Source organism: Schistocerca americana, chromosome 1, assembly GCF_021461395.2.
Source record: "Schistocerca americana isolate TAMUIC-IGC-003095 chromosome 1, iqSchAmer2.1, whole genome shotgun sequence".
Taxonomy (NCBI): Eukaryota; Metazoa; Arthropoda; class Insecta; order Orthoptera; family Acrididae; genus Schistocerca; species Schistocerca americana.
The window spans coordinates 896,297,000-896,312,597 of record NC_060119.1 but is presented as its reverse complement, the minus strand read 5'-3'; the positions used below and the strand labels follow the sequence as shown (position 1 = coordinate 896,312,597).

Sequence of the window (15,598 nt, the reverse complement as noted above, 5' to 3'; positions counted from 1 at the left end):
GCGGTCTGCACGTCCAGCACGAACGCTGGTCCAACTGAGGCGCCAGGTGGAAATGGCATGGCAAGCCGTTCCACTGGACTACATCCAGCATCTCTACGATCGTCTCCATGGGAGAATAGCAGCCTGCATTGCTGCGAAAGGTGGATATACACTGTACTAGTGCCGACATTGTGCATGCTCTGTTGCCTGTGTCTATGTGCCTGTGGTTCTGTCAGTGTGATCATGTGATGTATCTGACCCCAGGAATGTGTCAATAAAGTTTCCCCTTCCTGGGACAATGAATTCACGGTGTTCTTATTTCAATTTCCAGGAGTGTATTTAGCGACGAAGCGTCAGACACCAACAGCGGTAACGTAAACCGGCATAATATGCGCTACTGGGCACATCAAATCTGACGTCCCCGGATTTATATCTGCGACATGTGGAACATCAGCGACCTTGGCGGGTTAATGTATGGTGCGGCATCATGGGAAGAAGAATAATTGGCCCCCATTTTATCGATGGCAATCTAAATGGTGCAATGTATGCTGATTTCCTACGTAACGTTCTACCGACATTACTACAAGATTTTGCACTACATGACAGAATGGCGATGTACTTCCAACATGATGGATGTCCGGCACATAGCGCGCGTGCGGTTGAAGCGGTATTGAATAGCATATTTCATGACAGGTGGATTGGTCGTCGAAGCGCCGTACCATGGCCCGCACGTTCACCGGATCTGACGTCCCCGGATTTATATCTGTGGGGAAAGTTGAAGGATATTTGCTACCGTGATCCACCGACAACGCCTGACAACATGCGTCAGCGCATTGTCAATGCATGTGCGAACATTACGGAAGGCAACCTACTCGCTGTTGAAAGGAATGTCGTTACACGTATTGCCAAATGCATTGAGGTTGACAGACATCATTTTGAGCATTTATTGCATTAATATGGTATTTACAGGTAATCACGCTGTAACAGCATGCGTTCTCAGAAATGATAAGTTCACAAAGTTACATGTATCACATTAGAACAACCGAAATAAAATGTTCAAACGTACCTACGTTCTGTATTTTAATTTAAAAAACCTATCTGTTACCAACCGTTCGTCTAAAATTGTGAGCCATATGTTTGTGGCTATTACAGCGCCATCTATCACAAAGCGAAAAAAGTGGTCCAACTAAAACATTCATATTTTTTTTACGTACTACACGTATATGTAATAAAAATGGGGGTTCCTATTTAAGAAAACGCAGTTGATATCCGTTTGACCTATGGCAGCGCCATTTAGCGGGCCAACCATAGCGCCATCTGGTTTCCCCCATCAAGCTAGACAAGTTTCGTTGTTTGTAGTTTTTTCGTTTGACGCTTATTTCGTGAGATATTTCGCCCGGTCACGATCAGTGGACCACCCTGTATAGTAGAAAAGCCAACGGCCTTGCCGCAGTGGTAATACCGCTTCCCGTCAGATCACCGAAGTTAAGCATTGTCGGGCTGGGCTAGCTCTTGGATGGGTGACCACTTGGTCTGCCGAGCGCTGTTGGCAAGTTGGGTGCACTCAGCTCTTGTGAGGCAAACCGAGGAGCTACTTGATTGAGAATTAGTGGTTCTAGTCTCGGACACTGACATACAGCCGGGAGAGCGGTGTTCTGACCACATGCCCCTCCATATCTGCATCCAGTGACGCCTGGGGGCTGAGGATGACACGGCGGCCGGTCGGTACCGTTGGGCCTTCATGGCCTGTTCGGGAGGAGTTAGTTAGTTAGTGTGTTGAAAAGGATGCTTGCAGTAGTGAAGAGGCCAACAAGTCGTGGCTTTCCCCTACATAGACACGTTGAAAGATTCCATTCTTTACATAATGGTCAATTTATGATGTCTCTTGAACTTATAGCCGAGTGTGATCCTTTTCGCACAGAGAACATTGAATGGAGATCTAGGGCGAGGATATACAAGTTATCTTTCTTCAACAGTCTTTGATGAAATAATAGAGCTCCTTTCTGAACGAATGTCATAAGTGAAATAAAACAGGCCAAATATATCTCTATAATAGTAGATTCTACTGTGGACATTTCACATACTGATCACTCATCTTTCATATTAAGATATGTGATCGAGAATGGTGAACTTGTTTTTATCAAACCCAGGACACAAGTCCGAACACTTAACTGAGGCCGTACTAAAAGTCCTGTCTACAAATTCCATTGGTATTATTGACCGTAGAAGCCAGTCATATGACAACACAAGCAATATGTCAGGAATCTACAATGGTTTGTAGGCACGCATTAAAGAACGAAATCCAAAAGCGAATTATGTGCCTTGTGCTGCACATTCTTTGAATTTAGTCGGCACTAGTGGTGCAAGCTGTTGTCAGGAAGCATGTTCATTTTCCAGTGTAGTGCAAAACCTTTTATAATATTTTTCTTTGCGTCTACACAGCGCTGGGATACACTTATTTCTCTCATGAAGCCAGGAAGCAAAATGGTAAAAAAGTTTATCAAAAGCACGTTGGTCAGCAAGAGAGGAAACATGTGTAAGTACGTATGAAAAATGGGAGGGCGTTATCAGTGTCCTCACACATATTGCCAAAAAATACAGTAATATCAGAAAATTGAGCCCACCTTGATGCAAAACGCCTTGTTATTCGTTTTTTTTTTCTTTATTCTCTCAAACTAGTTTCGGTGACAAATATCACCATCATCAGGGGAGGTTTTTAAATCTAAAACATGCAGATTAAAAAAAACCACTGATGATGGTGATATTTGTCGCCAAAACCAGTTTGGAAGAATAAAGAAATAAACGAAAAACAAGGTGTTTTGCATCAAGGCGGACTCAATTTTCTGATATTACTGTTTTTCTATGCAAGCATGGACCAAATGGAAGAGCTCCAAGATAAAATCATTGCCAAAACACATTTGAAAAACCACTTGTGCGAAATGAGCCTTCAGCTTTATTCAAGCAACTCAACAGACGAGAAACAGTATTCATGATGACAGTTCGAGGACATACTCTACAGATTTAATAGTGGAAATCTGAAATTGAAGCCGGCCGGGGTGGCCGAGCTGTTCTAGGCGCTACAGTCTGGAGCAGCGTGACCGCTACGGTCGCAGGATCGAATCCTGCCTCGGGCCTGGATGTGTGTGATGTCCTTAGGTTAGTTAGGTTTAAGTAGTTAAGTCCCATAGTGCCTAGTGCCATTTGAACCATTTTTTTCTGAAATTGAAAAGTGTAAATATTGATACTAAAATCGTGCATGATTCATATGAATCACTTGTAGGATATATTGCATCTGTCCATGTCAGTTCGACTGTATATGAAAATAAATCCATGGAGATTGTCATTGATATAGACTATGAATGAACCTGTAAAAGCGCACGGAAGCGCAAACTTCATGATGACGAAATAGCGAACTCTGACGAAGTTTTTCTGACTGAAAGGGAAAAATTTAGTCTATACATTTCTGCAAGTACTCGAGAACTTGTATGCAGAATTAGTGAGGAGGAAGGAAAGCTATAGAACACTGTTGGACTCCTTCACAGTTTTCAGTAACCTTAAGAACAGTTCAACTGACGATATTGCTGACGTGCAGTGAAACTCCAAGCGTCATATGACACAGATTTAGAGCCTTCCTTCCATAGTGAATGTCTACATTTCGCGGAACTTTTGAAGTCTTCTGAGATTATTGATATACCGGTGGAAATGAGTAAATTTTTACGAAAAGAGAGGTTAAAGTCCGTTTTTTCCGAATGTTGACATTGCTCGTAGAGTATTCCTATTTATGGCACTTACAAATTCTTCAGCAAAACGTTCGTTTTCGGCTCTTAAAAGTCTAAAATAGTACCTACGTTCTACGTTGTCTAAGGAGAGATTGAACGCCTTATCCATTCTTCACATCGAAGCCGACCTCCTAACTGATAACTGTCTGAACTATGAAGATATGATTAACGAGTTTTCTGCCGTCAAAGCCAGACGCAAACTTTGCTGACTGGTGATTTTGTTATTTATTCATATTACTTTTAAAATTGAAGATTATAAAGTGATTTTTATTATTACTTAGAGCAAATTCATTGGATTTAATTTTACAATTGCTGACGGCAGAACGCGGAACTAAACTTTGTTTACGTGCAGACGTGACCGAAGGCGCCCGACAATACTAAACAATACCCGACTGACCCAGGTTGCTCGGTGTTGTACAGTCAAGTCATACTGATACTGTAGTTTATTACAACTGATGCGTATTCTTGGCGTCTGCTGAAATGTATAGTCATCGCGGAAATATACGTTATCGGAGAGTATGCTCAGATGAAAAAGTGTTAATAAATAACATAGTTCGTCGATATTAAGTAAAAGCTTTGCTAATACCGTTAGATAGAGCTATGGTGAGAGAAGTAGCTGCAGTACAAAACTGTTCAGCCCTGACATGAACTAAAGGTATTGTGTACACTTATTATGCAGCTAACATAGACCCTAAGGCTTTACACGTTAACTATTACATTATAAAACAAATTAGATTTTTCCGCACTAGTCTGTAAAATCATGTATTAGCATATCCAGTTCTATGTTTCTTCGTTGTACTTGGTTATTAGTTCGTGCATCGAAATCGCTATCTCATTTTCCTTTCTTACGCTTTCCTATAGATTCACGTATTAATACCGAACGTGTTTTTTTTATCTGCCACACATTCAAGTTATTTGATCGTAAAACGACAATTTACTTTTAATTTTGAACGCAACTCTGTAAAAGTACGTGTTAATTTCTAATGTATGACACGTTCGCTTCAATTTTTAGATCGTAACAGAACTTTTTTATTTTCATTTTCAACGGTTTCGTGTAGTAAAAGAACATATTAAAAGTGAATATGTAACAAAAATCCGTTGTCTCCTACACGCTCTGCTGAATTTTTGGGCCATAAAAGAAAAGTTATTTTCCTTGCGTTCGTTTCTGTAGTCTTTCGACAGAAGAATGCGTTAACACAATGCAGTTTTAAGTTTGTTTTATCCGCTGCCGTACACCAAGAACAGTTCAGGAAATATATTACATTTTGATTGAGCGCGACTAGAGCGCTGATGCGTCCTTCAGAACAACGAATTGCAGAGTACGGAAACAGCTCACAGCGCTCCCACCCAAAACGGCAATTGTGAAGTGGTCGGGTAAGATTATTTAAAACATGTTTTTCTGCGGGGGGCGCATATAATATGGTGTGCCTAGGGCGCAAAATTTTTAAATCCGCCACTAAGTAGACCTATCTCATCTAGTGAAGGTAGAGGAGGAAGTTACTGAAGTCTTGTATTTAGTTTGTACTTTGGTATTCTGCCGAGAGCTTTGTCCAGGATTTACGTAGTGCAAGACAGAAATCCATTCACTTAAGAGTATTCCTCTCTTAATCGTTGACTTGATTAATGTTGTGCACGATGCTGGTTATGTTTTTTAAGTTACGAAATATAGATTTGAGATCGAGAAACGTAAGTAACGTGGATGATGCTCTAAGCATTAGCCACATTCGATCATATTTTACTCTATCAGGCTACAACACAAGCCTCGAAATACAGTGGCACTGTCTGTTTTCTCAAGAAAGCAATTTAACAAAATCATGGGTTGTCCATTCGGTGTTCCTCTCAGATACACAAAAAGTATCTGTTCTGCCCGTCAGTAGTTTTTTTTTTTTTTTGTAATAAAATAGAGCGGAACCTCAGGTAGTGCTCGTCAGATTTTTGAAACCTTTTCTTTACGTAAGGGTTGAACTTTCTTAGTGCACTTTAATTGTGACAACTCTTCAGAAAATATCATAGTTGAGCTAGGAAAGGGCATACCACGTGCCAGAAACGCCGCCGTTGTATCATAAGATATTTCATAATTGCTTTTGGAACTTGAATATACCAGTGCATCAACAATAAGTTCTGTTTCACTGTCCTGTTGCCACATTTGAGTTCATTTTCTTGTCGTACTTTCCGCTTTCCATCTGCTAAACACGATTTCGTTGGTGCTTTTCATCAACTGCGGCTGAGACGTTACGGAGAGTCAGTCAATATTAGATTGCAGTTGCAGACGCATTTGTTTTATATTTGTCGACGGAGGAAATCAATTTCAAGATGTCGGGTCTAGTTTTAAAGTAGGAATGGAGCTTATCACATGGTTTGTTGATGTTAGTCTTGGTAATAAAAATAGTTTTCAAAACAGCGACGCTGAAGTGTATTTTTTCGCTTGTCCGTATCTTATTCATTAAAGAAAAAAATTCTTTCGACAGATGTGTTATTTTCAAGCAAATGTAAAACGTATTCAGTAATAATGCGAGACATCGTACAGTTCAGATGTGTAACTCCACCCAATGGTCTCCAGTAGCAACATTTTTAGCGTTCCAGCTTGATATTTTTTCATCTGTGACGTAGTTGGAAATAAGAGGAAACCCATCGAATACGTCGTATCTTGGTCTTTGCTAAAAAATCCTCCTGCAATCAGCAAATCCGTCACATTCTGTATTTCTTCCCACGTAGACACTTTTGGCAAAGGTTGCCCATTCAAGCACTTCTAAGTCTGCATTAAACTGACCCCACTGATCCAAGTAGTCTTTGCTGGTCTTATAAAATTCAACCGCCGCAGTTTCTACACCCTGAACAACAGCGTCAGTATCTTGTAATTTTGTTATTCAATTACGGATGGTGTGAGGAAGATAAAGCTAAGCGTGCCAAGTTATATCGGAGATGCTTAATTTCCTTTGTAGATTTTACAGCCGACACTCATTGTTCTTCATCGTTCGACGGAAAGCCGCTGTCTGTGCATGCAAAAATTATAACAATAAATAAGAGGTGGGATTTTCGAAAAATGTTTTTAAAATATCTGGGCATTTATCGATGCTAAGAAAATAGCTTTTAAAGGGCTGAAATACTTTTAGAATTCTTTCAAGCGCCGGCATTAACGCGAGCCACCTTGTTTTGGTGTACCCCAACAGTTTCTGATGCTCTGTATCATTGGAATCACAGAACTGTTTGAGAGCTTCCACTCGAAAGCTATAGTTGTAAAAAACTGAGTAAATTTTCGTAGCGATACATTCGAAGTCCACAGGAAGACAACGTGAAGCTGTTTTGAGCGCGTTGTGAAATAAATGGCTTCCTCATCCAATCCCAGCAGTAGCCTTCTGAGCGATAGGTTCAATTTTGCGTAACGTTATTACTCCTTTTCTGTTCTAAATACTCGGAGTAGTGACGCAACCTAAATCACTTAATAAAAGCAAGTCTTCTGGTTCAGACTGTATACCAATTAGGTCCCTTTCGGAGTATGCTGATGCATTAGCTCCATACTTAACAATCATTACAACCGTTCGCTCGACGAATGATCCGTACCCAAAGACTGGAAAGTTTCACAGGTCACACCAATATTCAAGAAAGGTAGTAGCAGTAATACACTTAATTACAGGCCCATATTATTAACGTCGATATGCAGTAGGATTTTGGAACATATATTGTGTTCCAACATTATGAATTACTTCGAAGAAAACGGTCTACTGACATACAGTCAACATGGGTTTAGAAAACATCGTCCTTGTGAAACAGAACTAGCTCTTTATTAGCATGTAGTGTTAAGTGCTATTGACAAGGAATTTCAGATCGATTCCGTATTTATGGATTTCCGGAAGGCATTTGACTTTGTACCACACAAGCGACTTGTAGTGAAACTGCGTGCTTGTGGAAATCGTCTCAGTTATGTGACTGGATTTGTGATTTTCTGTCAGAGAGGTCACAGTTCGTAGTAATTGACGGAAAGTCTTCGAGTAAAACAGAAGTGATTTCTGGCGTTCCCCAATGTAGTGTTATAGGCCCTTTGCTGTTCCTGATCTATATAAATGATTTGGGAGACAATCTGAGCAGCCGTCTTCGGTTGTTTGCAGATGACGCTGTCGTTTATCGACATCACAAGATCAAAACAAATTGCAAAACGATGGCGCGAAAATTGGCAGTTGACCCTAAATAACGAAGAGTGTGAGGTCATACACATGAGTGCTAAAAGGAATTCGTTAAACTTCGGTTATACGATAAATCAGTCAAATCTAAAGGCCGTAAATTCAACTAAGTACCTAGGCATTACAATTACGAACAACGTAAGTTGGAAGGAATACATAGAAAATGTTGTGGGGAAGGCTAACCAAAGACTGCGTTTTATTGGCAGGACACTTAGAAAATATAACAGATCTACTAAGGCGGCTGCCTACACTACGCTTGTCCGTCCTCTTTTTGAATACTGCAGCGCTGTGTGGGATCCTTACCAGATAGGACTGACCGAGTACATCGAAAAAGTTCGAAGAAGGGCAGCACGTTTTGTATGACCGCGAAATATGGGAGCGAGTGTCACTGAAATGATACAGGATTTGGACTGGACATCATTAAAAGAAAGGCGTTGTTCGTTGCGATGGAATCTTCTCACGAAATTCCAATCACCAACTTTCTCCTCCGTGGAATAATAGAGAATTGTGAAGGTGGTTCGATGAACCCTGTACCGGGCACTTTAATGTGATTTGCAGAGTATCCATGTAGATGTAGATGAAGCACATCATAAACCCCTAACACCTGCGTGTGCAACCCTAGAACAAGTAATAGACTCACTGAAACAGTCTATGTCATCCCGCACCACTGGTCAGAGACTTAGCAGCAGCCAGGTTAGGGAATTACCGTCCCATGCAACACAAACGACAGCATTTGGAGTGGTGCTGTGCCTGGGAAGCACAGACTGCTGATGAACACGAGCTGTGTTCAGCTATGAATAAATCGCCGTTCTGCACTTTGCAATATGACCATCATCGGCGAGTACCTTGGTGACCTCGGGAGAGGTCCCAATTCTCCAACGTTTTATAGACAGGCGCAGCGGTATTGCTCCTGGCACCATGGCGTGGGAAGTCATCGGCTATGACATTATGTCACGGCTATTAGTGACTGAGGGAACTCCTGATGGAGCAACGGTACGTCACAGACATCCTGCGTTCTCATGTGTTAACCTCTCATGGGACAGTGGTGACGACATTTTTCAGTGGGACAGTGGTCCTACACACTTAACAAGCTGTCTGCTTGACGTTGATGTCCTCCCTTGGCCTACAAGATCTTCAGATCTGTCACCGATATGACATGTATGGGACCAGCTCTCACCGGTAGGACATGTATGTGACAAGCTCTCACTTCAACTTCCCGCCAGTGTATGTATCCAGGATATCAAGGGCCACTTCCAACAGTCATGAATTTTAATTCCTTTTCCTCCTCCCCTTCTGAGTGCTTAACATTTTTGTCAGGCAGCGTATACTGTCTTCGTTGTCTTCAGTCCGACCGATTCCAGCTTTGAATCAAATTGTACCATAAATTTCATTTTTTCCGTATTCGATTCTCTCTTCATAAGTCACTCGATCAACTCATCTCATTTGCAAAGTTGTCTTGTAGCAGCACATTCGTGTTATTGTCCGCTTTTCATTTCCGAACAAGGCTACGCTCCTTTACAATTACGTTCAGAAAAGACTTCCTAACACTTAAATTTACAATCCATGTTAACAAATTTCTCCTTATAAGTAGTCTGTAGAAAGCTGAGTAGGTCACATGGTAATAAGACATTAACTGAATACAAAATCACATCATTGATCGAAATGACGCGCTTCGGCGTATGATATCATCATATAATCTTGGCAGTGAAGACAACCAGTGGAGCTGATAGTTACATGATATTAACGTGGCAACCCTGAGTCTGTTCATGTTGGTTATGTTAATATCATGTAACTACCAGGTCCGCTGGTTGCCTTTGGTGCCAGATTTATCTGATGATGGCATACACGAAATGTGTCATTTTAGATCAATTAAGTAATTTTGAGTTCATTTAATGACTTGTTACCTTACGACTTACTCAGTTTTGTACGTACTACATATATGGTTTACCATAGTCTCTTTCCGACTACGTGACTTCATGTTACGACTTTTTAATTTTTTTGTGTAATACTTTTCTTGCCACGTTGTCGGTGAGACACAAACAGTAATATCCCTTTTTATTCCAATCTATTTCAATTTTTTTAACTGTGTTCCCTTGATTGTGTACTGCAGTCTCGTACAGACAGGATTATTCCATTAATGGACAATAATAATCCACTTTTGTATTCTCAATTCTTTTCCCATGATTCTACAACACACTCAGATTTAAATATTAGTAACAGATGCCAACGAAGTCGTGTTACACAGGAGATTTTACCTATCGTATAATAAGTGACAGGACAACATATATCGTCCTTACAGCTTTATTTACTTTCTTAGTCAGAGATATATAATGCAAAGATTAATACATTACAGTCAGAGTATTTATTTAATCCTAAACATCCTCCCCACCCTAGCCGACCTCGCGAGAGATAACTAGTTGCAACGGCTAAGTAATATTCCTTCCATCCGGGGTTTGAAGAATTAAAGACTGTGGCATTACAGCTCACCTTGCTCTTGTTTCCATAACTCGGGCTCTCTTCCACATATGTCTTGGGTGCTTAGCCTCTTGTAAGAGCACAATGTCTCCCACTCTACATTTAACTGGTTTCTCGTTAGGACTCTGTGCTTCATGAGTGTTTCTTAATCCTAAAGAGAAAAATTCTTTCTTCCATCTTTTCATAAAATCATTTTGCAATTTTTCTCTTAGCTTTGCTTCTCTTCACAGATATTTCTGTGTTCTTGGTTCAGGACCTGTGAGTATTGTAATTAACCGTTCTCCCGTTAAGACATGGCTTGGTGTCAGTGCATCTGATTCCTCACGCCAGATTGGTAGTGAGTTTATTGCGGTTTCTGTTTCTACTAATAAAGTCCTAAGTGTTTCTTCGTCTACTAGTGATTTTCCGAAAATCTTCCGGAGGCAGTGGTTCGTAGTTCCTACTATACGTTCCCACCAGCCTCCCCACCAAGCCGTCTGTGGCAGAATAAACTTCCAAGCGACACCTTGGTGAGCGATGTGCTGGCTGACCCTTGCGTCTTTCAAGAAATGAGCAATGTCTTTCAGTTCTGCGATTGCCGCTTAAAAAGCTTCTGCGTTATCCGAATAAATAGTATTTGGTAGTCCTCTTCGTGCAGTAAATCTTCTGAAGGTATCAAAAATTTATCTGTGCTCATATCTGACGCGAGATCGTGATGGAGATGTCTTGTAGCAGCACATGTAATTTGTAACATATAACATTTTCGTAACAAGTTGCCGAGTTCGACGAAAAGCGGTTCTGCGAATTCTAAGCCTGCTACTGCAAGTGGCTTAATAAATCTAATGTGGTCAGGTGGCAGAGGAGGTTCTATTTCTCATCCTCGGGCAATTCTGGCTACCGTATAAGGGAGACACGTATGTATGAAGCCTTTTACTGTTTTTCTTGCTCTTAAAATCCAATACTCATTCCGTAACTCAGCTAATACTACAGCAGTTCCTAAGTGGTGTAAGCGTATGTGCGTTTTTCGAACAAGTAACTTTGTAAATTGATGAGTACCTTGTAAGAGTAGTGAGTGCTTTTCCAGTATATTCAAGTTCGCAAAGTTACGTCGTCCTCCTAGTCATATGAGTCCACCTGAAGAAACGGATTGTGGCTTTCTACCTTAGATTTCACTGGAAACTCGGTCTTGTTTTTAAGTGCGCGGTGTTCCGCTAGAAGGCTTTCATGCTGCGTCATCCGTATCCAACTTCGTTTTGCTGATTCTAGTTCATGGACAGTGAATTTACCGTTTATCTTTCCTGGACTTGTAACGTTATGTTTGAAACGAAGAATCCATGCCTCAATAAGGACTGTGTTTTGATGCGTCAAAGAAACACACCTACGCGTCAGTAGCGAAGGATTATTTGTATATTTTTCGTGTCTCGATTAATCGATCAGAAGAGATTTGTTTTGAGGGCAAGTTTCAGGTTTTGAAGGTCCATACCACCATAGCATGGAAGTTTGAAATCTCTCTGTCGACGTCCCACGTGATGGCAAGTATGTCGGAATGTTAGTGGTAGGGGAGTGTCTCCACTGCGATGACGCTAAAATTTCATGGATTTCAGTTACTCTATTAGCAACAAACGTATTGCAGCGATTTGGATCGCTTCGTATCCAGCCAAGCGCTGCCATAGCATTGCTCCACATTATTGTTTTTGTGATGTCAAATCCGGAAGCTAATGGCTCTGAGCACTATGGGACTCAACTGCTGTGGTCATAAGTCCCCTAGAACTTAGAACTACTTAAACCTAACTAACCTAAGGACATCACACACATCCATGCCCGAGGCAGGATTCGAACTTGCGACCGTAGCGGTCGCGCGGTTCCAGACTGTAGCGCCTTTAACCGCGCGGCCACTCCGGCCGGCAATCCGGAAGCCTGGCAGAATTATCTCAGAAGGCATGACGACAGTAGTGTAGCTGGTAACTCAAACCCCAGAAGCGTTACATTTTTGGTAGGAGAAACTCAGTTCTTACTCCACCAAACGGACAAAAGTCTTTTTGGTGTCTGATGTACAGCACTGCTCCGTATGCCCTTTCTGAGGCATCACAAAAAACCTGAATTTATTAAATTTACGGTGTTTATTTCTACAAGCTTATCCATCTGGGTATTCTGAATTTTTGCAGATGAGTGAATCGTGATGTCCAAAATTTCCGTCGGTGGGCTAAGTCTGGAGGCAAGATCTCGTCCCACTGTGTGCCTTTACGCCATATATGGTGAAAGAAGGGTTCTCCTGTTATGCATATCGTTGAAACGATGCCAAGAGGATCATAAAATTTCGCTGTCGTGTGGAGTAACTGACTTTTAATTGCGAGTCCATCTTGTAATTTATTGGTAATGACATGGTGATGAAAGAGGATTGAATCTGATTCCGCATGCCAGTCGAAGCCTAAGACTGATATGTTTTTCAGCTGATCACCTTTCGGTTTCCATATCCTCTTTAGTGTACTAGGATTTGGAGCCCATTTTTCCATTGGAAGTTTCATTTGGTGCGATACATCTGTCATTTGATAGTATACAGTGTGGTATGTTTTTCAGCTGATTACCTTTCGGTTTCCATATGCCCTCTAGTGTACTAGAATTTGGAGCCCATTTTTCCATTGGAAGTTATATTTGTTGCAATAGACCTGTCATTTGATAGTATACAGTGTGGTATGTTTTTCAGCAGATTACCTTTCGGTTTCCATATGCCCTTTAGTGTACTAGAATTTGGAGCCCATTTTTCCATTGAAAGTTTTATTTGTTGCAATAGACCTGTCATTTGATAGTATACAGTGTGGTATGTTTTTCAGCAGATTACCTTTCGGTTTCCATATGCCCTTTAGTGTACTAGAATTTGGAGCTCATTTTTCCATTGGAAGTTTTATTTGTTGCAATAGACCTGTCATTTGATAGTATACAGTGTGGTATGTTTTTCAGCTGATTACCTTTTGGTTTCCATATGCCCTTTAGTGTACTAGAATTTGGAGCCCATTTTTCCATTGGAAGTTTTATTTGTTGCACTAGACCTGTCATTTGATTGTATACAGTGTGGTATGTTTTTCAACTGATTACCTTTCGGTTTCCATATGCCCTTTAATGTACTAGAATTTGGAGCCCATTTTTCCATTGGAAGTTTTATTTGGTGCAATAGACCTATCATTTGATAGTACACAGTGTGGTATGTTTTTCAGCTGATTACCTTTCGGTTTCCATATGCCCTTTAGTGTACTAGAATTTGGAGCCCATTTTTCCATTGGAAGTTTTATTTGGTGCAGTAGACCTGTCTTTTGATAGTATGCAGGTGTAACCTTATTGTCGTCCTCGTATCAGGCGGCAAAGTCGTCCATGAGAGTGGTTTTATCCGTAAGTTCCGCTGCAATGAGATAGGTGCCTTTAAACCTTGTAGCCAATTCACGCAGCGTTGCAGGTAAGAGAACTGGGATGTTTGTGAGGTCAAATGGTAATCGTGTAAATCTATAAATGACGATGCCTTTTGCAGTTTGCCAAATTGCATCTTCCCTTTTCTCGACACGAAATCAGAAAAATCGCTTTAAATCTCTATCCTTTTCATTCAATAACAGTTGTAAGAATGCTTCAATGCCATCTCCATCAATGGCCTTTTGAACATCCTGAAACGAATTACCGAGCGAGGTGGCGCAGTGGTTGGCACACTGGACACACAGTCGGGAGGACGACGGTTCAAACTCGTCTCCACCCATCCTGATTCAGGTTTTCCGTGATTTCCCTAAATCGCTTCAGGCAAATACCGGGATGGTTCCTTTGAAAGGGCACGGCTGATTCCTTCCCCATCCTTTCCTATTCCGAGCTTGCGCTCCAATGACCTAGTGTCGACGGGACGTCCTGAAACGAATTAAAGTTGATAGTATTTCAGGCAACGAATTCGGTCCTGGATCTAGCTGTCATTAAGTAAGTGGCGGTGAATCATTTTCTCGTGATAAAGCGTTCAATACAATTCTCCATTTTGTAATTCCCAGTCTTTCCCTTTTCACTGCGTGATGAGGAAGGTAGAATACATCATTCGAAGTACACTGCATACTGATCCTTTCAGCGTGCTCATTCTGAATATAAAGCAATATCTGTGAGTAATACAGCTCACGAAAATGAACAGTACTAGAAAATTTCATTTGTAACGGCGTAAAACGTCTTTCTGCTTTGCAACTATTTGAAGAAAGGATTACTTCTTCTTCCTTAGTAATGACACCAGCCTCCTGCGTTCCATCAATTGGAACGTATCATCGAAGTTCTGCAAAACGACGGTAAGTCTCGCTGAGAGAAGTCGTTCTTGTTGTTCTTTTATCCTCATCAATTCTAAGTCCCTGAAACGACACAATTCTTGTCTTAGGACGTATAACCTTCGTTGAGGTGTACATGGCTAACAATAACATGCCTAACAATAACAGTCGACCTATGCCCACTGAAAATACATCCAAATTTAGAAGGAAGAAGAACTGCCGAATTAGTACGGGGTATTGGTGGGTAATCCTTTATTATTTGCCACTATTGGTCTGCACCTATAAGAATTTCAGTAGGCTATTGCTCTGATCAGTATGTTGTAGCTTATGGATATTAATATCTTGAGTAGCACACGGAAGTTGTATACATGTTCCTACTTTCAGAAGCGGAGAAAGTCAAGGAATTTTTTGTACAGACTCCTGTCAGCTTGAAGTGAACAAGCATGCGATTTGTTGACGTGAAATGTGCTGTCTCAAATCCTACAACAGCTAATGGTTGGTGGATGATGACTCGTAATTGCAAGCTGTTGACTAAATTCGTGCTGATGGAAGCTACATTGGCTTCCAGCGTCGAGTAAACAGCGTGTACTTTCTGTCAACACAGTCAAACCTGGAGATATATGAAGAGGGTTCGTCGAAGATCAGTCTTTCCCACTGAGACTCGCGTTTCTTCATTGCAGATAAATACATGATGGGACGCTTTTGCATCTAGAACAAGCTACTTTTTTTTTCTTGGTGCGTTCTTTGAAGTTACGGCCCTATTTACAAACAAGAAACATAGACGTGAAGGTTTCAGTTTGTCGATCCTATCCTTGATGTTCGTGTCTTCGTACACTCCCGTGCCCAAGAAAGATGTGAATCACAAAACATACAGTATTTCGACCGTTCTCTTTTCGTCCTTCTACCCGGCTTCTCCCCTTTAATAATCACCGCA

General features: G+C 41.1%; 1 pseudogene; it reads left to right on the top strand.

The window, feature by feature from the left end:
• Positions 1-1,413: 1,413 nt before the first annotated feature.
• On the top strand, positions 1,414-1,531 carry LOC124556471 (annotated as a pseudogene).
• Positions 1,532-15,598: the final 14,067 nt, after the last annotated feature.